At 42.7% G+C, this 25,746-nt stretch overlaps 1 protein-coding gene across 1 annotated transcript in view; it reads right to left on the minus strand.

The window, feature by feature from the left end:
* The window catches only part of sema4c (sema domain, immunoglobulin domain (Ig), transmembrane domain (TM) and short cytoplasmic domain, (semaphorin) 4C), a 226,655-nt gene extending 203,623 nt beyond the window's left edge, over positions 1 to 23,032 (minus strand). Inside the window, exon 1 of the mRNA XM_088337030.1 lies at positions 22,611 to 23,032. The gene's annotated coding sequence lies outside the window, so the exon portion shown is untranslated. The remainder of the gene's footprint in view (positions 1 to 22,610) is intronic.
* Positions 23,033 to 25,746: the final 2,714 nt, after the last annotated feature.

Consider the following 25,746-nt stretch of genomic DNA (forward strand, 5'->3'; position numbering starts at 1 on the left):
TTAACCCGACTGCAGCCCCTTCCCGGATAAGATGGAGCTTAGCGGGATCAGGTTTTTATTGCCTTTCTAGACTTTACGAGGCCGCGGCACGGGAGGGGCCGTGTATTCCGAACCAGTTACAGTTTGTGGGTGCTCTCGCCTAGCGTGCTAGCGCCGTTTCCTGCCTGCTAACAGTCGGAGGGTGAGCTCTCTCGGACCGTGACAATGTCAAAATGGCGGTCGTAAAAACAACATACTATGCTTAAAGTGCCAGTGCCTAGCTGAAACAATGCATGATGAGCAGATGACTTAAAAAATATAAAACAAAATCATTGACTTACTTGGGCAAGGAATGAATTCTCAACTGGTGGGATGAGACCCAAAAGTGGGCCTTGGAGCTGTTTTTAGAGCACAGGTGTCAAACAGGCGGCCCGCGGGCCGGATCAGGCCCGCTAAGGGATTGAATCCGGCCCGCGAGGCAACACTCGGAGAAGCGCAAGAGAAAAAGAAGCTGCAGGTTGAAATATGTCCACTTGATGTTGCCAAAGCCAGGTGCCTCCTCACAAAGACGCTGTAGTTGTATTTCTCTCTCGCGCTCTTTCGCTCTCTGTCTCTGTGTCTGTCTCTGTCTGTCTGTCTCTCTTTCACTCTGTCTTTATTCCTCTTTGTCTCTTTCTCTCTATGTGTCTTTTTACCTTCTTATGCTCTCTTCCTTTATTTCCTTTTCTCTTTTTTATCCCCGCTTTCCCCTTCTCTCTTCCTACCCTTTTTTCTATCTCTACTATTTGCTCACCTTCTCTCTTTCTATTTCTCTATGGATTTCTTTGGCTTTCTCTTCCCCTCTCTCACAATTTCTCTTTTTATCTCTTTTGTTTCTCACCCTTTCTCTCTCTCTTTCCTTGTCTCACACTCTTTTTTTCTCTCCCTCTCTTTTTCTAGTTTCTTTCTCTCTTTTTCCTTTTTATCTAATCTACTAGTCCGGCCCCCGAGAGAATGTTTGTTGTATATTGTGGCCCTTGAGTTAAAATTAGTTTTACACCCCTGTTTTAGAGAATCTTTCCCTTTGCAAAATATTTCTATCTATCTATCTATCTATCTATCTATCTACCCTGGTCATATACCTCGAGATGCAAAGACACACAAAAATAAAGAAAATAAAAAAGGGAAAAAGTAGCAAAAAACGGACAAAAATTTTGGACCACGACCAACCCAAAAACCCAAACAAGTTAGGCACCTCGGCACCGAAGTCGGTCATGCTTTAGTCCCTCCAGATGAAAAGGGACACAAGAAAGCGGCCGTGTCATTTGGGTCAGGGTGACACAGCACACTCTTCTGTCCGACAGCTTTCGCTGGTTTACCCCCGCGGCATCATTCAGGTGCCCTGCCCATCCCTAGAAACGTGTCTAAACATCCTACTATCCCTCACAACACTTCTCCACTCATTCCTATCACCAACAAGAGCTCCAGCTTCCACTAGTTTTAGACCTCTTTCCTGCAGTGCACTCATAAATAACACCATCCATCCACGTCAATGGCGGCCTTCCTCTTGGTCTCCTTCCATTTACTCCTGCACTGTTGATCCTCTTCACCATTGGCTCCTCATCCATCATCTCCATGTGTCCAAACCACCCGAGTACTCTCTTATCCACACGCTTGCTCCGTTCCACTACTACTCCAGTTCTGTCTCTCACAGTTTCATTTCTCAATCTATCCAATCGTGTCACTCCTCAAACACTTCATCTCAAGAAAATCGCAAAACAATGCTAAGAAGAAGAGCAAAATGGAGAGTCCATTTTACTTCTTACCTAATTCAATACCAGAGGTTATTTTCTCTAATGGGAAGAGCCAATGCCCCTTGTTTCTTCCCCCAATTTGACTCATTTTTGAAGCTGTACAAAAACTATAACATTTTTTTGCAAGAACACTGAACTGATGCATGAACGATGCCAGACATTTTTAGGTCCTGAAGGAACTTTGTCATCTTTTTCATAAAGAAATCAGCTTTAAAGCGTTAACTGTAATTGCTAGATAGAGGAAGCAACAACAGGAAGTGGGTGCTCCCTCGATGTATTGACAAACATCTAATTAAAGCCACTCCTGCCATACAATGGTGATTTTTTTTATACTGAAATCATTTCCAGAGGCTTGATACTGATGAGCTCCACTAAACCATTAAAAAAAAAAATATTACATACATACACACATATATATATATATATATATATATATATATATATATATATATATCACACAAACCAGGGAAAATGACTTTATTTAAACGTTATGGTACTGACCGAATTTACAGTAGATGGCGATAATGCCCTGCTACGTCTCTTCTTCCTGTTCAGTAAATCAACACATTTAATGGGGACTTCATCTCATTTTATTGTGATCTGTTGGTTTTATTTCCTTTTTCTGCCCATAACAATGGGTCCAAGGAATGTTTATGATAATGGGAACTGTGGAACACAGTGACACCAACCATCAAATTGAAGAAGGTAACGATTGTGAAAATTAAAAATGGTGTACAAGTGTTAAAGCAGTGCTGGAGGGTACAGGAAATGGTCTAAAAATGTTGTATTTTTAGATTTTTACCAGTATATTAATCTTTATTGACAACATAATTTAATAATAATTATTGTTTAGAGAAAAACTTTATTAATATTTTGAATTTGTTTCAGTATGTGGGTGTCTTAAAGCAGTTTTAGGGGGTCGCTTATATGCGATGTTGTCACGGATGCCATGGCGCCCAATTGGCCCCGCCCGTGTGGCGCCAGCTGCGGCTCATTAACAGATTGGCTTTACGTCTATTTAAGCTCAGTACTCTCGCGCTTCCTTTGTCAGCCCGTCAACGAACCTCTGTCCCGCAAGATGTGGGTTTTGACTCGGTCCTGTTTTCTGTTGGCATTTCCTGTCCGGTATTGCTCCCGTTGATTTTTTTCCTGTTTAATTTCGGTTTCCAGTTTTGTTCCAGTCTATTTTAGTCCTTTTTATTATTCTCTCCAGTTTTCATTCCTATCTAGTTTCTCCTGTTTATTTTCAATATCCTGATTCCTTATCTATCTTGTCTGTCCCGTCCTGTGCCGGTATCGACCCCATCTGTCTAATATCAACTCGGGCAATTGGGATCGATCTCGTCGGCCTTTGGCTTCCTGTCTTTCCACCCCAGACCGGCTGCCTAATGGGCATGACTCCCCATTTCCCGTAAAAACAAAGGCTTGTGTGAGTAATGTCACGCGTTTGGGTCCTGATCCTGTTCTTGTTCTTGACAGATGTAGTTGTGTGCAGGCGTTTTGGTTTAGCTGGTCATTTTGTTTTTTGATAGAATATATACATCAATAATATATCAGCTTTACACTACACAATCCTTTTATTGGATACATTTGAGAAGTACATTATTTTTCTTGAATTGGGTCCCCGGTTGACATTAGGGTGGAAAAGTGGGTCCTGAAGTCAAACCAGAGGAGAACCATCGAGTTCAACAATAAACAATTCATCGAGATCCAATGTGAAGCCACAACCAAAATAAACGCTGTCATAAAAACACAAATCCCAAAACATTGTACACACTCATGCGGAAAACATCCGCCGAGTCAGCAAAAAAAAAACTCACCCGGTTCTCGAAAGCTCTCCCGTGATTATTTTGCACACTGCTCCCGAAACACAGTCGGCACGTGCACAAAATTCATTCAAAATACACAAACTAGCAGATAAACGTGGATTTTTAAACATACTTTTAGGTTGAGAAATTTTGCATTTATTTTACAAAAAAAAATCTGCCTAAAAGCATATCTGCATGGTTGGGCCTTCCATGATGTAATCCATCCGTTTTGCCTCAAGGATCTGATCCTTCTTAGAGCTCCACATCAAGGTTGCGGTAGGATTGGGATTATTCCTTTGTTCTTGACTGTGGGATACTAAACTTTGAGAATCAAGGTGTGCTTTTAGCACATACCAATGGATTTTGGATACACTAAATTGGAGAACGTCTAAGTTGTGTTTTTTTTTTAATTGCTTTTTTTGCTGAACCCTCTTGTCATTCATCTGAACTGTGTTGGTGTAATAGTCTGGAGTGTGTACAGCCCTTTGAGATTTTTTGTGATTAAGGGCGTCACAAATAAACATGACTTGACTTGATATCAAGGCCTCACCTTGTCAGGACCAGAACGGAAACAGGACCCAATTGCAATTTAAACTTAAATAATGGTTTCAAAACAAGGTGCAAGCAAAGTTCTTTTGCAAAAATGTCACAAATTACTGCAAAGCTAAACACCCAATCAAACTGCTCTGTGTGCTTGTCCAGTGTTTCTGGGTGTTTAAAGTTTGATCCTGTGGGTTTTCAGCGTAAAAGTCCCAATCCTGAATGCACATTGTTTAAATAGCTTCGATATGAATGATTTTTTGTCACACATGGGAGACCCAATCGCGTTACGTTTCTCACAAGTTTTATTGAAGGAAAGAGGAAGGGCTGCGCCCACGATCCGGTGTATGCTGGACGCGGGAAACAAGTCGCTCTCGTACTCAGAATGCGATTTGAACGCGGAAGTGATTCTTCCGTAGCGAGCGATGGCGGTGTCAGGGACGAAAAAAACGCGTCGTAACCGGGACAAGACAGCATAAACGTGGTCGGGGTCAGAAACGGGTCGTAAGCCGGGACGGGAGAGCTGATTGGTCAGAATCAATAATGGGTCGTAAGCTGGGACAGGAGAGTAGACGTGGTCAGGATCTGCTCTCCTTTCCTGGCTTACGACTCGTTTCCGACCCCTACCAGGCTTTTGCTCTCCTGTCCCGGCTGACCCATATTACGGTTCCTGACACCGTCCGCCAATCCTTGAAAACATATTAAAATTCAAGCATTTTCAAGGATTTCAAGCACCTGAAACTTTTTAACAGGGTGAAAATGAATGACAGACGTCTCACTCGGGCGACAAAAATCACTTTTGAGTAAATTTCAAAAGATTTACACTAAATGAACACTACATGTTCCCCGGCTTCGACCCGTTTCTGATCCCGACCACGTCTACTCTCCCGTCCCTTCTTTCCTCATCCCTCCTGGAATGTCCAACCAAGCTTAAACATCACATTTTTCTACACGTTTTATAGTTTGTTTTTCCCAAGTAAAAAAGCAAATCTCAGAAGGCCTTAGCACTCGAACTGATAAACATTTTAGTCATCCTGTCCCCCCTCCTCTCCAGCGCCCCCCGAAGGGGAAGTAAGTCGTATAATGTCAACACGGCTTAGCAAACGCTGATGGAATGACCTCACGGCGAGCGGTTTATAACTTCACACGTCTTTAGCGAAAATTCAGATGAGACGCCGATCGGAACATTTATGGGCGCGCACGTCTTAAAGGTCGAAATCTTCCCCGGGCGAGAAAAAAAATCAACGTTTACGGCGTATTTCCCTTTAAAATGGGTCTCGGAAGACCCTGGCCTGAAGAACACGCGTCCAAGGTTGTTCTTTTCAGGGTGGTGTACAGGAACATGAGAGATGCATTTGTTATTCCATTTGTTTCCGTTCGTTTAGAGTGTAAGTCGCACCGGCCCCAAAAAAATATCGAACGAAGGGGGAAAAAACATATACCTGGTGTATAAGTCGCATTTTGGGGTGGATTATTTTCATCTAAAATCCAACAGTAAATCATACATGACATCTTGAAAATAAATTTAAAATAAAAATATCCATGCTCGAAATTTCACGGAAAATACGAAAACTTTCAAGGACTTTCGAAGCCAATTTTTCAATTCCTCCAGTATCATTAGAAGAAAAATTCCAGTTGAAGTTAGGTATTTTGCAGAGCCATTTATATATCTGAAAAGACCTTTTTGAGATATTTCGACCCTGACTCCCACCTGTTTTTGCTCCAGTCTGTTCCCCAGCTTCGACCCGTTTTTGATCCTGACCACGTCTACACTCCCGTCCCGGCTTTCGACCTCTTTTTGTCCCCGACCACGTCTACTCTCCTTTCCTGGCTTACGACTCGCTTCCGACCCCGACCAGGTTTTTGCTCTCCTGTCCCGGCCACTGACCCGTTTTTCCGTTCCCGTTTTTCCGTTCCCGTTCCCGACACCACTCGCCACGGAAGATCCACTTCTTCGTTCAGAGCGTCCTGCTTCCTCTTTCCGTTAATAAAACTTGAACCCTAACCCAAACGTAACGCAATTGGGTCCTGTTTCTGTTCTGTTCCTGACATGTATCTGTTTTTGAGAGACCTTTCTCCGTATCAAGGGTTTCAGGTAAAAATGACAAAAACATGTAGCTTACATTTTCAGTTCCAGGAAATTATTCCGATTACAATTTACCACAGAGAAAAACTACTTTAAGTTTTTACATGCCCCATAATAAACATGCAAAATTGATACAAAATTGCACTATTAAAATTTAATAATGCCCTATTAAGGTGTAGCATGCACCTGTACTTTTGGCCGTGACCCCTAGGGGACGCTTCATAAGACAATACTATACAGACTAATGCCATTCATCCATCAATCATCTCTCCCTAGTCTATCTTTTTGTATATATAACTATTAAATGTAAGATCAGGCCTAAATAATCCAGCCCGACCCGACCTTACCCGCGGGTACAAAGGCCAGAACCAGCCCAAAACCCGACTGATTAGTATAGTAAGACAATACTATACAGACTAATGCCAGCTGCCGGTAATCATGAGGGGAAAAATAAATCCAATGGCTAAGCGAAGCCACCAGAAACATGGTAACAATTCCAAACATTGACAGCCACTTCACCCAAAATTCAAGCTCTCTTCAATCTTTGAAAACACGTTAAAATTCAAGCATTTTCAAGGATTTCAAGCACCTAAAACTTTTTAACAACTTTTTAACGGGGGGTGAAAACGAATGACAGACGTCTCACTCGGGCGACAAAAATTACTTTTGAGTAAATTTCAAAGATTTACTCTGGTAAATTAACACTACATGTTCCCCGGCTTCGACTCGTTTTTGATCCTGACCACCTCTACTCTCCCGTCCCGGCTTTCGACTTCGTTTTGTCCCCGACCACGTCTTCTCTCCTTTCCTGGCTTACGACTCGTTTCCGACCCCTACCACGCTTTTGCTCTCCTGACCCGTATTACCGTTCCCGACACCGTCCGCCAAGCCTTGAAAACACATTAAAATTCAAGCATTTTCAAGGATTTCAAGCACCTGAAACTTATTAACGGGGGTTGAAAACGAATGACAGACGTCTCACTCGGGCGACAAAAAACACTTTTGAATAAATTTCAAAAGATTTACTCTTACATATTCCCCGGCTTCGACTCGTTTTTGATCCTGACCACGTCTACTCTCCCGTCCCGGCTTTCGACCTCTTTTTGTCCCCGACCACGTCTACTCTCCTTTCCTGGCTTACGACTCGTTTACAACCCCTACCACGCTTTTCCTCTCCTGTCCCGGCTGACCCGTATTACCGATCCCGACACCGTCCGCCAATCATTGAAAACACATTAAAATTCAAGCATTTTCAAGGATTTCAAGCACCTGAAACTTTTTAACAGGGGTTGAAAACGAATGACAGACGTCTCACTCGGGCGACAAAAATAGAGTCTAGGTCTGGTCGGGAGCAGATGGCCGATTGTGGTCAGCTGGTAAGAAACGAGCGTCCATCCGAGCGTTCCTACATTATGCAGAAGCGCAGACACTTTGAGGTTCCCCGCTAAGCTTCATCTAAAGGTTCATGGAAGCATTCAAACGTGTCTAACTAGCTTTTTAGCGACACACCGTTGCCACGACTGAAAAATGACAGAAGTCATCCGTGCAAAATTATCTCAGACCACAATCACAAAATTTTGTATGCAAAGGGGATCAAACATAAGATCCAGAACCGCTCGACCACCATTAATATACAGTAAAGAAAATGAGTATTTGAACACCCTGCTGTTTAATTACTTCTCCCACTCGCAGCTGTATTAAACCAAAATATTGTTAAAAAAATCACGCATTGTGATTTCTGGATTTTTCTTTTTAGTTTATCTCTCTCAAAGTGAACGTTTACCGTATTCAATGGTTGCCACTTTCAATGCTTCGTTAGAGCCATGATCATCAAAAGTTAGGCGTGCGTGTTGTACCAGTGTCTGAAAATATTTTTTTTACGTCGGGCGTACAACTTACAAAAAGTCTCCGCCTGGGTGGCCCACAACTTTTTCAAGAAAAAAAAAAAAAGTTTGCTAAATTCCGATTTTGGAATCTTAGTTCGGTTTGGAAATTTGCATACCCGGCAGCCAATCAGGCGCCTGCATCGAATAAATTCATGTTTCCGGACTTTCCTGAGCGTTATAAGGTCGCGCATTTGCATATAATTTTCCAAAGTAGACGCACAGAGAACACAAAAAAAAATGGAGAAGTGGTTAGGAATCAAGCCAAAACCTCAGCCCCAGAAGAAAGATTCAAAAGAAGCTAACAACATTTACGACGCTACAAATCGTCAATGTACATTAAGAGCATCGTGGAAAGAGGAGTTCCCGTGGCTTGTAGCAGACGACGCAACGCAATCATTTGCTTTCTTCCGATTTCGAAATCCTCGTTCGGTTTGGCAATTTGCATACTCTGCAGCCAATCAGAAGCCTGCATCGAATAACTTTGTGCTTCCGGACTCTCCCCAGCCTTAAAAGGTCGTGCCTTTGCATATCATTTTCCAAAGTAGACGCACAGAGAGCACAAGAAAAATCAATAAGTGGTTAGGAATCAAGGCAAAACCTCAGCCCCAGAAGAAAGATTCAAAAGAAGCTAACAAAATGGATGACGCTACAAAACGTAAACGTACATTCAAAGCATGGTGGAAAGAGGAGTTCCCGTGGCTTGTAGCAAACATTGCAGGAATGAAGATGAGTCAATACAGGGAAAACAGCCATGTCATATACATGCAATGAATGTTATAAGTAGATTATAACAAACTTCATTTTAAAGTGTTGTTCTGTTATATATTCTAATTAACACTCCTTTTTGTCGATGAGTCGTCTTATTGTGTTTTAAGTTGAGGACTTTAAGGGGACTTTAATCGGGCATGTTTATGGACTGTACTTCCCAAATACATTCAATACGTGGACGGAGCAACCAGGGGAAAAACACTGGACCGTGTGTACAGTAAGATCAAACATCTAGTTGGATCCGGCCATCTCTGTCTGTCCCTCAACCCCTCATACACCCCCCTCCGGAGGAAAACAAAGCCTATGAAATCAAGGACAGTACAAACATCTTCTTTGTTCCTTTATCTCTTTGTTTTCTTTATCTTCACTGTAAAATGTGGACCTTGAGTGCCACGTCCAATTTCGTTTTCACAACATATCCCACGTTGTAACAATGACAATAAAGGTATATTCTATTCTATTCTAAGTTGTGGCAACTTTATGGCTCTGGTCTCCGCTAACGTTTTCTCACGAGTTTCAGACACCGGTTATACTCAAAGGTGCATAAGATACAAATAAATTCGGTAGTTCATCAAACTCACTCCTCACAATCGCCATCAGCGTGAATTTTCCCAGAAAACCACCCTTAATTTATGGTTTATTCAATCATTGATTTTAGCAGAAAAGCCCGGGTTGCATATTTCACAGACGCCGACCGATATTCGCGACGAATGTCGGTTTACGTAAGCCGTTCGGAAAAGGATACAGACGCAAATTGGTTTGATTTTACCAAATTGATTTGCTTCTGCGGAGACATTTAAAGCAGGAGTGGCACAATTAGCCACACCATAAGGATTATTACCCGGCTTTCCTCGGGCACATTCGCTTGAAAAACACGCTGACCGCGCATTTGTCTGATCAATTCAATTTAAGTGCTAAGTGCTCGCTCTCTGGCAATACAAAAAAAAAAGGAAGCCCGGTACGCTACCTGGAGCGAGTTAAAAGGAAAGACTAAGGCGAGAGTCGGAGAGAAAGAGAGATGAAAGGGAAGGCTAAGTTGCGAGACGAGCAAAAGCTTCTTGTCTGGGAACGACTGCCGTCGGAGTTCCTGCCAAAAGCCGTCAGATTCATCCGGCGGCCTGACACAAAATGCCTCAACAGGCATAACAATGCAGATTTGAACAAGAACTAAAATTGTTTCGTTTGGAGACTACTCCATTTCAACTTAATTGTGCTAAGAAAACAAGTATAGGGTGCTGGTGTTCTACACAAAATGTCTCAACAGGCATAACAATGCAGATTTGAAAAATAACTAAAATTGTTTCGTTTGGAGACTACTCCATTTAAACTTAACTGTGCTAAGAAAACAAGTATAGGGTGCTGGTGTTCTACACAAAATGTCTCAACAGGCATAACAATGTAGATTTGAAAAAGAACTAAAATGATTTCGTTTGGAGACTACTCCATTTAAACTTAACTGTGCTAAGAAAACAAGTATAGGGTGCTAGTGTTCTACACAAAATGTCTCAACAGGCATAACAATGCAGATTTGAAAAAGAACTAAAATTGTTTCGTTTGGAGTCTACTCCACTTAAACCTAATTGTGGTGAGAAAACAAGTATAGGGTGCTGGTGTTCTACAAATCAATTCCACAGACAATATCGTAAGAGTTTTAATCATATTGCTTGTACGTGTTCGGTTGGAAAAGTGAGCCGGGAACCGGGGCGAGAAGGAAAACGGCTTTTCGTTCCACTCGAGTGTCATTTGTCGGACGGTATTTTTTTTTCAATGGGAGATTTACCGCAACTCATTCGGAGGGTCTAAATTTAAACATCAAACTCTGCTACCAGGATGAGGATGTATCGCAGGCCACGCAATTTTAAAAGTCATACATCTCCGACGATGTCAGATTAAGCGCGGCGTTATGAGGTTGAAGTATTACATCTTGTTTAGGGGAGTCAGTTAAACATTTATTGACAGTATTAATCCTACCGAATCCTATCCATGCATCTACTCAGAGTGTCTCCATCCATCTATTTAGTCATCCATCTGTTTGATTGTCCATTTATTCATCCATCAAACATCTCTCCGTAGTCTATCTTTTTGTATGTATATCTAATAAATGTAAGATGGGGCCTAAATAATCCAGCCTGACCCGACCTTACCCGCGGGTACAAAGGCCAGAACCAGCCCGAAACCCGAGTGATTAACCTGATTTGAGGTACCGGGCTTGAAGTGACCCCATAGCCGCACCAAAATGGCTGCTTCAGCTGAAGTACCCATGTAGGCTGAAGTCCAGTGCCAAAGGGTAGCTTCGGGTTTACTTCGGGCTCGGTCCCTCAAGTCAAGTGTGCACTAACGTACCCAAGTGGGCGTGGAGCCGAAGTGTGGCGCCGAAGTGCAGTTACTCAACTAAGTCCTGTTACTTCAGAATAATATTACTCAAGTAGAAGTAAATAGTAAGTCATCCAAAACTTGCCTGAGTAAAAGTAAATGCCCAACAGGGTGCATGCTGTGCACAAGCCGGCCCAAGATCTTACCTCTAATATCTATCCATCTGCTAGCACTGCACGATTAACAATCATCTAATCGATATCCCGATAGGACGTGTTGCAATTGTGTAATCGCAAGACACTGCGGTGTAGAGTAACAGTCATTTAGAGTAGCGTTTGTGAGTGATAGAGTGCTTAGCAAACGAGAATTGTCACAGTGTGGGTTTTAACAGTACCGGCCAATCACAGGCAAGTTTGTCATGATGACTGATTAATTTCACCTGTACCTGCTCATTTGGCACCAGCCGCTGCTGGCTTCCTGATTGGTTCCCCGTCCTACTTAAGCTCCGTCCTTTCACCCGCCTGTTGTCAGTCCGTCAGTGAACCTATGTTTTCACAAGGCAAGGATTTTTGACTCTGACTCCCGTCGGTCCTGTTTTGTCACCCAGTTTCCACCCGTCCGACCTGTTTTTTGACCCCGACCACGTTTTGATCTCCCGTCCCGGCTAACGACCTGTTTTTTCCGTCTACTACACTACGATCTCCCGCTACGGAAGATCCACTTTCTGATTCTGTGATCCAGCGAGCACTGGATCACAGGCGCTGCCTTTCCTCTATATCTCACTAAACTTGTGATTAACTTTACGCATCTGGGTCCTACTTCCGTTCTTGTCGTAACAAAGTTTTCATAAAAAAGAAAACTACCCCAAAAACGCGTTCGTATTTTAAAATAGAATATAACGTCAAAATCGCAATACAAGTATGAAAAATCATGTTTTTTTTTCCAAAATTGTGCTGCCCTATCAAGTTTCTTTGTATTTCTTTTTTACTCGTTATCAAGCTAAATTTTGCCTTCTTTTTAGCTAGCTATCTAGCAAATTTTAGCTTTCTCTTTAGCTATTTAGTTGGCTCCTTCATTTGGCTGTCTAGCTCCATTTTAGTTTTGTTTACCTGCTTCTCTTTTCAGGTAACTATCAAGCTACGTTTTTTTTAGCTATTTATAAACAACACATTCGTCATACTCGGTAAAATGTTCCATTTTATGTTTTCATCGATCGGAAGAGGACGGGCATCGTCATAACGAATTCATCAATGGCGCTAATACCGTTAGCACGCTCATGTACACAAATACCATGAGCAGAAACTGCTCGCGTTTCCGTTCCTGTCCAGCCTCGCCTCCTGTTGTTACCCTACGGCTTTCACACATCTACACACCTAAACACACTCAGACCTTGACATGCACACAACCCATCTGTTCGACTCTGCAGACCTTGCATCTGGCCTAACTTGAACCAGACCTCGCTACGCTAACGCGAGCACGCTAGCGTGACTCGGGTCGCGCTATCGAAAGTGGCATCGGTGTCACGCCGTGCCGAACACGCATCGGGCAATATAAAGATCGAATATTTGGTGTGAATTTCCCTGCGGGGATGAATAAAGTATCTATTGTTGTCTGTCCCAGTGTGCCCTGCGATTGGCTGGCAACCAGTTCAGGGTGTCCCCTGCCCACTGCCCGATGATTACTGGGATGGGCTCCAGCACCCCTGCGACCCTACTGAGGATAAGCGGTGTAGCTGATGAGATGAGATGAGACCCCTAAGTGAGGACTGATGTCCTGGTGTGTATGCGAGGTGTCCGATGGTCTACTAAGTTACATAACCTAAAGCGATCCTGTCATCACAGGAGACTGCCGCGCATACAGCTGCTCGCCATGTGGCCGCGCTATCTGTCGCGTTGACGCGATGCATGTGACACGTTAATGACAATTAAACTCAGAGTTGGCCGAGGACATCTGGCACGATGCAGGGGACATGATGCAATGTTGACCCTCTGGTGTCTAAACACACATTTTGGCTAGCGTACTCCGACGGGAAATAGAATGGATGTGCATCTGGCAAACCAGTCAATAGACCTGTTGTAGTTTGTCTATTGTGGGGCGGCAGTAGCTCAGGAGGTAGAGCGCTCGTCTTGGGATCAAGGGATCCCAGTTCGAATGCCGGCTCGGCCGTGTTACATGTCGAAGTGTCCTTGGGTAAGACACTGAACCCCTCATACTCCCAATAAGCAGGTTAGCGTCTTACATGGCTGCAATACAAGGCCGCTATTGGGAAATGTGAAGCACACTGTAAAGCGCTATATAAATGCAGATCACTTCATTTCATTTATTTGAAATTGATTGACCGGATAGAAATTTCATATCTGTCAAATTTTGCCGTATACTACAGTATATCTGGTTTGTCCGCGTCCCTGCGTCCTAGACGCATCATTTTTGCTGGGGACGCATTGTGTCAAGTCAACATGCGTCCCCGGGACGCAACTTTTTGGACACAAAATTGTCATTATTACCCGATTACTTTTTTTTTTAAAACAAAGATTTACCGCACTCCAAACTTTTCGTCAGGCAGATCTGCCATTGTTGTTTTGGTCTCGCGGTTCGAGCTTTCGTCCGCACGCCGACCTCTGCAAACGAGATCTCGTTGCTTCGAGATGACGTCATTGTTGTGGTACTTGTTGTCGATTTAACGTGAAAATCAACACAAAATTGGTCATTTCTTCAGTGACGATAATAAGTCGAAACATAATACAGTAAGTGGTAACAACGGCAATAATTCCGGCACGACATAACGGCGGAGAAATTCTTCGGAAGATCGCGTAGGCAAGGAAAACACGTGTGTTGAAGCCAACGATTCGACGGAAGAAAATAAACAAAAGAATACTCCGAGCAAGAAAAGGACTTTTCTGCCAAAATGGACTCAATTATATTCCTGGTGACGCTATGAGGGAGGGTGATAATGGATTGGACCTTGAGAAGGCATTACAACTGTGACGGGACAGCAAACCACGAAGAATATATGAACTGAAAAATCTGAAGTAATAACTAACCAATTAACTGTGATGATCAAAACTGCACGAATATATAGACTAATATTTCAGCAATATTATTTTGTATAATGTACAATATTTTTGTGAACTGAAAAATCTGAAAGTGATAACTGATTTGTATTACCAATATATTTCAAATTGTGTCTAAAGGTCTTTAACGTGATACCCCCTATGGACACTTGACCTGTTGTGAAAATAGCTAATCAGTGGCACGTCATTGAAATTTTCCAGTAAAAAGATGTTTTATTGGTCAACTGAGTCTATTTAACCCCATCTTTTCAATTATTAACCTGGTAATATCATAGTTACAACGTAGTCATAACATAAGTTGTTATTACAGAAGTTCAAATGACTAAATTCCAGAATCAATAATAAGCAATTAAGAGAATAGGACGAAAATCATACATTGAATGTAATTATTCATCGTTTTATTGATTTCTTTTACAGAATATACAACAAACTAATTCCAATTTATGGGTTTTATGAAGCATATTGAGTAAAAACATGCAGTTTTTTTTAGTTAGCTATCTTTTAGCACAGTAGCGAACAATTTCCCTACCTTTTTAGCAATTTAGCAAACTATCTGGCTAGCTTTTTAAGTTTCTTTGTATTTCTTTTTTTTACTCGTTATCAAGCTAAATTTTGGCGTTCTTTTTAGCTAGCTATCTAGCTATTTTTAGCTTTATCTTTGGGTATTTAGTTGGCTCCTTTACTTGGCTGTCGAGCTCCGGCTGACATGCTATCTTTTTTACTCGTTATCAAGCTAAATTTTGGCCTTCTTTTAAGATAGCAATCTAGCGAATTTAAGATTACTCTTTGGCTAATGAGTTGGCTCTTCCAGTTAGCTGTCTAGCTCCATTTTTACCTTGCTAGCTAACTATCAAGCTACTTTTTCAGCTATTTAGCAAGCTATCTAGCTAGCTTTTTAGATTTCTTTGCATGCTATCCAGCTGACATGTTATCTTTTTTACTCATCATAAAGCTAAATTTGGTCCTTTTTAGCTAGTTATTGTTAGCTTTCTCTTTGGCTATTTAGTTGGCTCCTTTAGTTGGCTATCTAGCTCCCTTTTAGTTCTGTTTAACTGTTTCAATTCTTAGCTAACTATCAAGCTACGTTTTTTTAGCAATTTAGCAAACTATCTAGCTAGCTTTTTACATTTCTCTGACATGTTATCTTTTTTAGTTGTTATCAAGCTAAATTTTGCACTCCTTTTAAGCTAGCTATCTAGCTATTTTTAGCTTTCTCTTTGGCTATTTAGTTGGCTCCTTTAGTTGGCTGTCTAGCTCCCTTTTAGTTTCGTTTAACTGTTTCTCTTTCTAGCTAACTATCAAGCTATGTTTTTTTTAGCAATTTAGCAAACTATCTAGCTAGCTTTTTACATTTCTCTGCATGCTGTCCAGCTGACATGTTATCTTTTTTTTACTCATTCTCAAGCTAAATTTTGTCCTTTTTAGCTAGCTATTGTTAGCTTTCTCTTTGGCTATTTAGTTGGCTGTCTAGCTCCCTTTTAGTTTTGTTTACCTGTTTCTCTTTCTAGCTTACTATCAAGCTACGTTTTTTTTTTAGCAATTTAGCAAACTATCTAGCTAGCTTTTTACATTTCTCTGCATGCTATCCAGCTGACATGTTATCTTTTTTACTCATTCTCAAGCTAAATTTTGTCCTTTTTAGCTAGCTATTGTTAGCTTTCTCTTTGGCTATTTAGTTGGCTCCTTTAGTTGGCTGTCAAGCTCCCTTTTAGTTTTGTTTACCTGTTTCTCTTTCTAGCCAACTATCAAGCTACTTTTTTAATCAATTTAGCAAACTATCTAGCTAGCTTTTTACATTTCTCTGCATGCTATCCAGCTGACATGTTATCTTTTTTACTCATTCTCAAGCTAAATTTTGTCCTTTTTAGCTAGCTATTGTTAGCTTTCTCTTTGGCTGTTTAGTTGGCTCCTTTAGTTGGCTGTCTAGCTCCCTTTTAGTTTTGTTTAACTGTTTCTCTTCTTAGCTAACTATCAAGCTACGTTTTTTTTAGCAATTTAGCAAACTAGCTAGCTTTTTACATTTCTCTGCATGCCGTCCAGCTGACATGTTATCTTTTTAACTCGTTATCAAGCTGAAATTTGGCCTCCTTTTAAGCTAGCTATCTAGCTGATTTAAGATTTAAAATGATGACTCACAACACGTGGTAAGCTTTCCCTCCTGGCTTTGATCTCCGGCAAAACTAACAATAAATAAATAAAATGCGACAGAAACAAAATGAAAATAAATCCAAACAGCTTGCCAACATCAGTTTTGCCGTTCCATGTATTCCGTTACTCCCCAATTTAGTCATTTTATTCATATTTAGTTTATTTTGTCTTTTATTAGCATATTTGATATTAAAGTAATCCAAAAGTCACTGAAAGTAATCCAGTTAAAGTAACCCTACCCAATTATATTGCAGTTTTTCCAAGCATGCCCGCTTCCATGTTTGTGTCGCATATGGGCTTTATGCGTGAGAGGAAGCGCGAGAGAGGACGAAAGAGGCATCATGGGAAGGAGGCTGACCGCCAGGATGTGGAGACCATTGTCTGTCCCACAATGAATATCTCCATTCGGCAGGAGACTTCAATGAAGTCATTAACATCTGGGGCCAAGAGCTACCTGTCTGTGTCTTTTCTTATACGGGCTGAAAATAAAACCGGATGTTTTTCTTGCCGAAATGGGAATCATGCGGAAAACGCTTCCCCGTCTAAAACGAATCAGATGATTTATGAACTGGGACCGATTAAAAAAGTCATTTGCATAGATAAGTAACCGCTGACCTGCATTTAGGGAACGGTTACGTTTATTCAGTGTTAAAGGGCTTACTCCATCCATTTATCATTTGCACTGCTTATCCTCAGTAGGGTCGCGGGGGTGCAGGAGCCCATCCTAGCTAGCTTCGGGTAGTGGGCAGGGGACACCCCCAACTGGTCGCAGGGCAAACAGGGACAGACGATTCGCTCGCTCATTCACACCTAGGGACAATTTGGACCGGCCATTTAACCTGACATTCATGTTTTGGGGAATGTGGGAGGGAAACCCAAGCAGGCATGGGGAGAACATGCAAACTACGAACAGGGAGGCAGCAGTAACTGGAAGTGAAGCCCGGGCCTCCGCAATTTGGACCGGCCAATTAACCTGACATGCATGTTTTTTGGGGAGATGTGGGAGGAAACCCACACATGCACAGGGAGAACATGCAAACTCCACAAAGGAGGGTTTGATCTCATGACCTCAGAACTGTGCTGCACACACGTTAACCACTGCACCGCCGTGCTGCCTTCTTTGCAAATTTATCCTATTTATTTTCTTCTTCTTTTTAAAGTCTTATAGATAGATGGATATAGATAGATAGAGATAGTTATATAGATAGAGATAGATATATAGATAGAGATAGAGATAGATAGATGGATAGAGATAGAGAGATAAATAGATAGAGAGATAGATGGATAGATACTTTATTCATCCCCATCGGGAAATTCACACTTCCAGCAGTATCCTTGTGTTGAAAAAAATAATAATAAAATAAAATAAATATAATACAAAAATACCCAATATAACGTTTTGCTATAGAGTATTAAAATAGTGCTATGTAAAATACACATTGTAATAAAAATAGCGTAATATGCAAATGTGGGGGTGGGGTTTAATGTGGGATTTTACTCCCCCGGGTGGAGTTCAAGAGCCTCATGGCATGAGGAAGAAATGATCTCCTCAGTCTGTCCGTGGAACAAGACTGTATTAGACGTTTATCCTGGAGCACTATGTCTAATGTCGCCCCCATCATGGTTTAAAATAGAGTAGAATATACCTTTATTGTCATTGTTACAACATGGGTTGAATATATTGTGACAACGAAATTGGACGTGGCACTCCAGTTCCACATTTTACAGTGAGGATAAAGAAAACAAAGAGATAAAGAAACAAAAAAGATGTTTGTACTGTCCTTAATTGCACAGGCTTTGTTTTCCTCCGGAGGAGGGTGTATGAGGGGGTGAGGGACAGACAGAGATGGCCGGATCCAACTAGACGTTTGATCTTACTGTACACACGGTCCAGTGTTTTTTCCCTAATTTCTCAATCCACGTACAGACAATATCAACATATGCCAAAAATATACACTTATGCTTTCAATTTTTCCAAATATATGGAAACCAATGAAATCCCATCAGGCACATCATGTGACTTATATTGCACAGGAAGTATATCGTAAATTAAAAAGGTCGTAAAATTAAGACAGGCTTCCTCTTGTATCTCATTAACACACACTTCTCTCTCCACCACGCCGCCCCCACCCACATGTCTGTTTAGTTAACAGGCACTGGCACCATTCAGCTTGTTAAAGAACCCCACCCCCCCCAAGTCCCCTTCCACTTTTTCTCCCTTAAAAAAAAAAAAATGGCCCCTCGCAGTGTGTGAGTGGACGCCGGCCTCCACTAATTACAATAATCGTCGGAGCAAAGCTATTACTTTTCTCGTTTCGGTAAAAACCCCGCACGGGCGCAACAGGTCGTTAAATTCAGGTCTCACCGGGGTAAGATTTAAGCTGACGTTGGGACGCTGAAGTGAAAAATCGTAGGAATTGTCAGGACCGGAACGGAAACAGAACCCACTCGCGCGGCGTTTCTCACACGTTTTATCGGAAGAGAGAGAAAGGGTTGCGCCCACGAGCCTGTGATTGCTGGAGGCAGGAAGCAGGTAGTGGATCTTCCGTGGCGAGCGATGGCGGTATCGGAAACGGAAAAACGGGTCAGTCGCCGGGACAGGGGAGCAAAAACGTGGTCGGGGTCAGAAGTGAGTCGTAAGCCAGGAAAAGAGAGTAGACGCTGGAAGATGCTTCCATGAACCTTTAGATGAAGCCTAGCGGGGAACCTCAAAGTGTCTGCACTTCTGCATAACGTACGAACGGTCGGATGGACGCTCGTTTCTTACCAGCTGACCACAATCGGCCATCTGCTCCCGACTAGACCTAGACCCTTTTTATGTCGCCCGAGTGAGACGTCTGTCATTCGTTTTCAACCCCCGTTAAAAAGTTTCAGGTGCTTGAAATCCTTGAAAATGCTTGAATTTTAATGTGTTTTCAAGGATTGGCGGACAGTGTCGGGAACGGTAATACGGGTCAGCCGGGACAGGGGAGCAAAAACGTGGTCGGGGTCGGAAGTGAGTCGTAAGCCAGGAAAGGAGAGTAGACGTGGTCGGGGACAAAAAGAGGTCGAAAGCCGGGACGGGAGAGTAGACGCGTTTAGTATCAAAACAGGTCGATAGCCGAGACAGGAGAGGAAAAACGTGGTCGGGGTTAGAAACGGTTCGAAAACCCGACGGTAGAGTAGACGTGATCAGGATCAAAAACAGGTCGACGGGAACAGACGGGAGAGGGTGGGAAAAGGAAAGAGAGGAAGAGAGAAAGTGAGAGAGAGAGAAAAAGGAGAGAGAGAGAAGGTTTCTCAATCAACACTGAAGGCCCTAAGGCATAAAATAAGTGACGCTAAAAAGGTTGTTTTGTTTAGCCAATCAGATTCCGAGTTGGCGGAGCCAGAGCCTAAAAAGTCCAAGGAAACGTCTGCAGTTTCACAAACTATGATTGGCTAGGGGGCGGTAACGGAGTATTACAACGAAAATGTGAAGAAAAATATCTCCGCGTCCACTATATCTGTGGAACGGACATTTTCAGCCCTAAATCGAATAGAATAGAATAGAATAGAATATACCTTTATTGTCATTGTTACAAATGGGCTAACATATTGTGACAACGAAATTGGGCATGACACTCCAGTTTTACACATTCATAGTGAGGTATGAGCAAGAAGATAGAGGAACAGAGAAGATAATGTTATAAGACAAGGGGGATAAGGCTATAGTTATAATTTACATGGTATTTAGACAAGAAATGTCGGCATGTGGGATGTTACATACAGGGTTGTCGTGATAATAGACCCATGCTAGAAATACAACAGAAAACACACAGAGAATCTGTATGACAAAGTAAATGAAATATTCTTGAAAAAAGGACGATGATTTTTGTGCATAATAAAAGGATTCCCGGCGAGTTAAAAGTGTCTATATTCCGAAATTTCAGCAATTTTACGATTAAGGCTTGTTTTATATCTGTCACCGTTGTAGCAGCAGTAAATGTTTTATAGCCATGGAATCATTTTCAAAGGTCGGATTGTTTGAAACGTAGCACTACTAAAGGCCTAGGTGTGAAATGCATACCTGTCAAGCATACATTTATGCCGTACAAAGTACGTTTAATATGCATTTTGAGACGTGTACGACGTACAAGAAAATCTGTATGGAAAAACGAAAATGATGGCTACCATCCAGTATACACCGACGATCACCAAACGGCAAATCGATCGAGTCAAACGAGTTGGCCGCGGTAGCCTCTATCTCGGTATCGTTTTTTTTCCGTTGCAAACGAAACGAGCGGTTTGATGCTACTGTGCGCATGCGTCTGCCGCCTGGGGATTTCCCATCATGCATCATTCTGTGGTAGTTGTGTCGTGAGAGGAAGTCCGTCTCTTTTTAGAGGACCGGCTTTTTCGGCTCAACTCATTCAAGAGAGCCGGCTCTCCAACGACTCACTCGCTTTGATGCATTATATTACCAATTATTATGTTGTATAGAGAACGGCAGCGCAGTGGTTAGCGCTTGTGCGCCACAGTTCATGTCATGGGAACCTGTCGTGGGTTCAAATCCAGCTCCAGACTTCCTGTGGGGAGTTTGTATGTTCTCCCCGTGCTTGGTTTCCTCCCACATTCCAAAAACATGCAGGTGGATTGGCCGGTCCAAATTGTCCCTAGGTGTGACTGAGCGAGTGAGTTGTCTGTCCCTGTGTGCCCTGCGATTGGCTGGCAACCAGTTCAGGGTGTCCCCTGCCCACTGCCCGGAGATGGCTGGCACGGGCTCCAGCACCCCCGCGACCCTAATGAGGATAAGCGGTACGGCTAATGAGATGAGATGTTGTATAAAGAAGTTAAGAAAAAAAAGAAGTATAAAAGGAGACAATAATTGAATGCAGAAAATGAATGAATAATTTGAATAAGAAAATTCTACTTAATTCTATTTAGATGTAATTTTCCTTCTACAATGAACGTCCAAGCAACTCCATTTTTTAACCTTTTTATAATAAACCTCATTCATGTCGAGCAACTCAGTATCTCACAACAAAATATTAATTAACAATATATATGATAGAATAGAATATACCTTTATTGTCATTGTTACAAAATGGGTTACATATTGTGACAAAGAAATTGGGCATGACACTCCAGTTTTACACATTCACAGTGAGGTATGAGCCAAGAAGATATAAGACACAGGTGTCAAAGAGGCGGCTCGCGGGCCAGATCAGGCCCGCTAAGGGATCGAATCCGGCCCGCGAGACAACACTCAGAGAAGCACAAGAGAAGAACAAGCGGCAGGTTGAAATGTGTCAACTTGATGTTGCCAAAGCCAGGTGCCTCTCAAAAAGACACTGTACTTGTATTTCTCTCTCTCTCTCTCTCTCTCTCTCTCTCTCTCTCTCTCTCTCTCTCTCTCTCTCTCTCTCTCTCTTTTCCATCCCTTTTCTCCCACTGTCTCTTTCACTCTCCGTGTCTTCCTTTTCTCTCTTTTCTCTTTCTCTCTTCCTACCCTTCGCACTTTCATTTGTCTTTTCTATCCTTCTGTCTTTCTATTTCTCTGGATTTCTTTCTTCCTCTCCCTTTCTTTCGCCCTCTCTCAAGTTCTTCTCTTTTTATCTTTTTTGTTTCTCTCTCTCTCTATTTGTCCCGGCCTCTCTCTCCTTTTCCCTCTCTCTTTCTCTTATTTCTCTATCTCTCTTTTTCTTTCTCTTTAATCTACTAGTCTGGCCCCCGACAGAATCTTTGTTCTATTGTGTGGCCCCCGAGCTAAAATGAGTTTGACACCCCTGATATAAGAAAACACATGTACAATATACTATGTTAAACGACATCAATAAACACGTTTGAAAAAAAAAGATGATTTTGTATTTTGTAAGGGAAAATACGACAGTCAGTAAGGACACGGAGGTATGAAAAGAAGTAACTAGTAACGGTAACTAATTCCCGTTTCCCAGTAACGCTCCAGGACCGATAAGAAGCAGTTCTGTGGCTGAAAACTGTTGCTATCAACACACGCGCTTGGAAAAAAGCACCCCGAAAGTTGAAAACCGTAACGATTCACATCCCCTTTAAAATAAATAGAGAAAAAAATGGAAGGGCGCCAGGGAAAACGACACATTTCCAAGTGATGTCGGCTTCTGAGTTGATCCCCTTCCAACTGCCACTGCCCGCAGTGCGCTTTGTTTACACTGCGCACGGAATGGAAAAGTTGCGAAAAAACCAAACCCCCGCAAACCGATAGATAAGCGAAAACTTACCTGATGACTCGTCTTTACTCCTCGGGTGATAACGGCGATGCTATGCGCAAGAAGCCAAGAGATTTCCGTGCTTTCCTCCCGTGATAACGGATTTCTGTCTTCACTTATAAATCATCCCACATCCTCGTCAACGTCACCACGTCTCCTCTTCGGTTTTTTGTCCCAAAAATGTCCGAAATCCTCAGCGCTGGCGATCCGGTAGTTTTCGACGGAGGAACTGAAGCCGTGCGCGCAACTCCCCGCCGACGCTTTGTAACAGGAAACCGGGAGGAGGGGGCAACGAAAAACAGGGAGGGGAGAAAAAAATCTAGAGCGATAAATCCGGAGACTTGCAGGAGTTTCGTGAGCGTTTGGAGGAGAAGTTCTGGTGGCGTCGTTGTGCCGTGGACTGCGAGAAACGCCTAATAATGCTGCGTGCGCGTCTCGGTGCGTGCGCGTGTGGCGCAGCGTGTGCTCGTGGCATCGCAGCGGGACACGGGTGGGTTTTTTTTCTCTCTCTTTTTCAAAAAGGGTCCACGCCCACTCCGTGAATAGGGACCCCGGGCGGGCGAGAGGGGCCCCCAGCGGTCATTAGCTGCCCGCTGAAGACCACTTCCTTTGTATGTGCGTCGGATTGTGTTGAAGAGGCGCCCCCGCAATCTCGAGTGCGACCTTTTATTCGAACATCTTGTAAAATGAGCAATTGAGGTGAAAAGTGGAATGGATCTCAGCCCGTTTTGGGAGGGTGCTCAAAGACCATCAAATTCAACCGGAGCACACCCAAAAATCATAGCTGGATAGGCTGAAAAATGACCAAAAACGCTTAAAAATAAATAAAAACGGGTCAAACAACGTTGGAAATACTCCATTGCCTTGAAATGGTTCAGTCCATTTGATTCCTACCTGCACCCCAGTTTCACTTGACGACTGTCTCTTTCGGCATAGCGGTGGAGTCTCGGGTGTATAACAGTGAGAGTATGTTCTACAGTGGTTATGGTTGAACTATTTAGGACCCAATACTATGACTTTGTGATGAGAGAAAGAGAGAGAGAGAAAAACAAAGAGAAAAATAGAGAAAGAGAGAGAGATAGAGAGAGAGAAAGAGAGGAAGAAAGATAGAAAGAGAAAGAGAAAAAGAGAGGGAGATAGAGAGAGAGAAAGAGGAAGATATGAAGAGAGAAAGAGAGAGAAAGAGATAGAGAGAGAAAGAGAGGAAGAGAGGAGGAAAGAGACAAAGAGAAAGAGAGAGAGACTTTAATCATCAGGTCATAATTCGGGATGGGAGAGCAGACGTGGTCGAGATCAAAACAGGTCGTAATTCGGGACGGTAGAGCAGACGTGGTTGAGATCAAAACAGAAGCAAAAAAAACGGGACAGACGAAAAAGGGCTTGGTCAAACATTACACACTATCCCTTTGCCATTTTTTCCTCTGAAAATGAACTCAATAAACCGAGTAAAAGGACGGAAAAAACGGTCGATAGCCGGGACAGGAAAGCAAAAACGTGGTCGGGATCAGCAACAAGTCGAAAGGAGAGGAGAGTAGACGTGGTCCAGATAAAAAATGGATCGTTATTTGGGACAGAAGAACAGACGTTGGTGAGATCAAAACAGGTCGTAATCCGGGACGGGAGAGCAGACGTGGTCGAGATCAAAACAGGTCATAATCCGGGACGGGAGAGCAGACGTGGTCGAGATCAAAACAGGTCGTAATTGAGGACGGGAGAGCAGACGTGGTTGAAATTAAAACAGATTGTAGCGGGAGACAAACGGGCAAAAAAACGGGACAGGCGAAAGAGCTTGGTCAAACACTACACACTATCCCTTTGACATTTTTTCTCAGAAAATGAACTCAATAAACCGAGTAAAAGGACGGAAAAACAGGTCGATAGCCTGGACAGGAGAGCGAAAAAGTGGTCGGGGTCAGAAACGGTTTGAAAGCCAGGAGAGGAGAGTCGATATGGTCAAGATAAAAAAGAACAGGTCGAAGCCGGGGAACAGACGGGAGCAAAAACAGGGGGGAGTCAGGGTCGAAAAAACTTGCCTAGAGTCAACTGAGGTTCGCAGACGGACTGACAACAGGTGACAGAAAGGGAACAATCCTATTTTTTGGGATTCTTCTACAGCGCTAACACCTTTGAGGGTCGGAAAACCTTCCATCCATATTGTTTATATCCTTTTTATGATTCCGCCGGGAACGCCGTGTAAAATATTTGATAGTAGCGCGGCACGCTGTAACAAGAGCAGACCCTGCCAACGTAATTGTGAAATCACAAACGCGGCATAAATAAAATCCTCCGGAGAGAATTCAAAGACAATGAAATGATGTCTGCCTCCTGAATTGTGTTGACTTGCGTCTCGACAAAATTTCGATGAATCTCGGATATGGAATTGCTGAGGATTTGCTTCCATCTTGTCTGCAGTCTGCATCTATTGTAAAAAAATCACGTAAATTTGTTTTGTTTCCATTTTTGGATCCCAACCTAGCATCATTTCTTAGTACTATGGTATATTTGGGGGTCTCGTTTGGAGAACGAACCTCAGTGTATACTAGGCGAGCCTTTTCGACCCTGACTCCCGCCCGTCCCGTTTTTGCTCCAGTCTGTCTCCGGTTACGACCCATTTTTGCTCCAGTCTGTCTCTGGTTACGACCCATTTCTGATCCAGACCATGTCTGCTCTCCCGTCCCGGCTTACGACACGTTTCTGACCCCAACCACGTTTCTGACCCCGACCACGTCTCTGTTCTCCTGTCCCGGCTAACGACCTGTTTTTCCGTCCTTTTACTCGGTTTATTGAGTTTATTTTCTGAAAAAAAATTAAATGGCAAAGACATGTAATTAAGGGATAGTGTGTAATGTTTGACCACTAGATGGCACCGTATTGTGTAGTGCAACTGAAAACAAGTACTACAAAACACAAGGAAGACTCCTAGTGACCAAAATAGAACCTTTTTCCTTGCCCAGGCTTTTTTGTTACCCTTAGCATCATGATGGCATACTGATGTGACTCACCTGTGCCTGCTCATTTAGCGCCAACCTCCGCAGGTTCTGATTGGCACCCTGTCACTATTTGAACCCGGTCTTGTCAAACCCCTGTTGTCAGTCCGTCTTCAAACCTCAGTGAATACTAGGCAAGCCTTTTTCGACCCTGATTCCCA

This window comes from Urocampus carinirostris, chromosome 5 (genome assembly GCF_059441175.1).
Source record: "Urocampus carinirostris isolate Australia breed hairy pipefish chromosome 5, RoL_Ucar_1.0, whole genome shotgun sequence".
Classification (NCBI taxonomy): Eukaryota; Metazoa; Chordata; class Actinopteri; order Syngnathiformes; family Syngnathidae; genus Urocampus; species Urocampus carinirostris.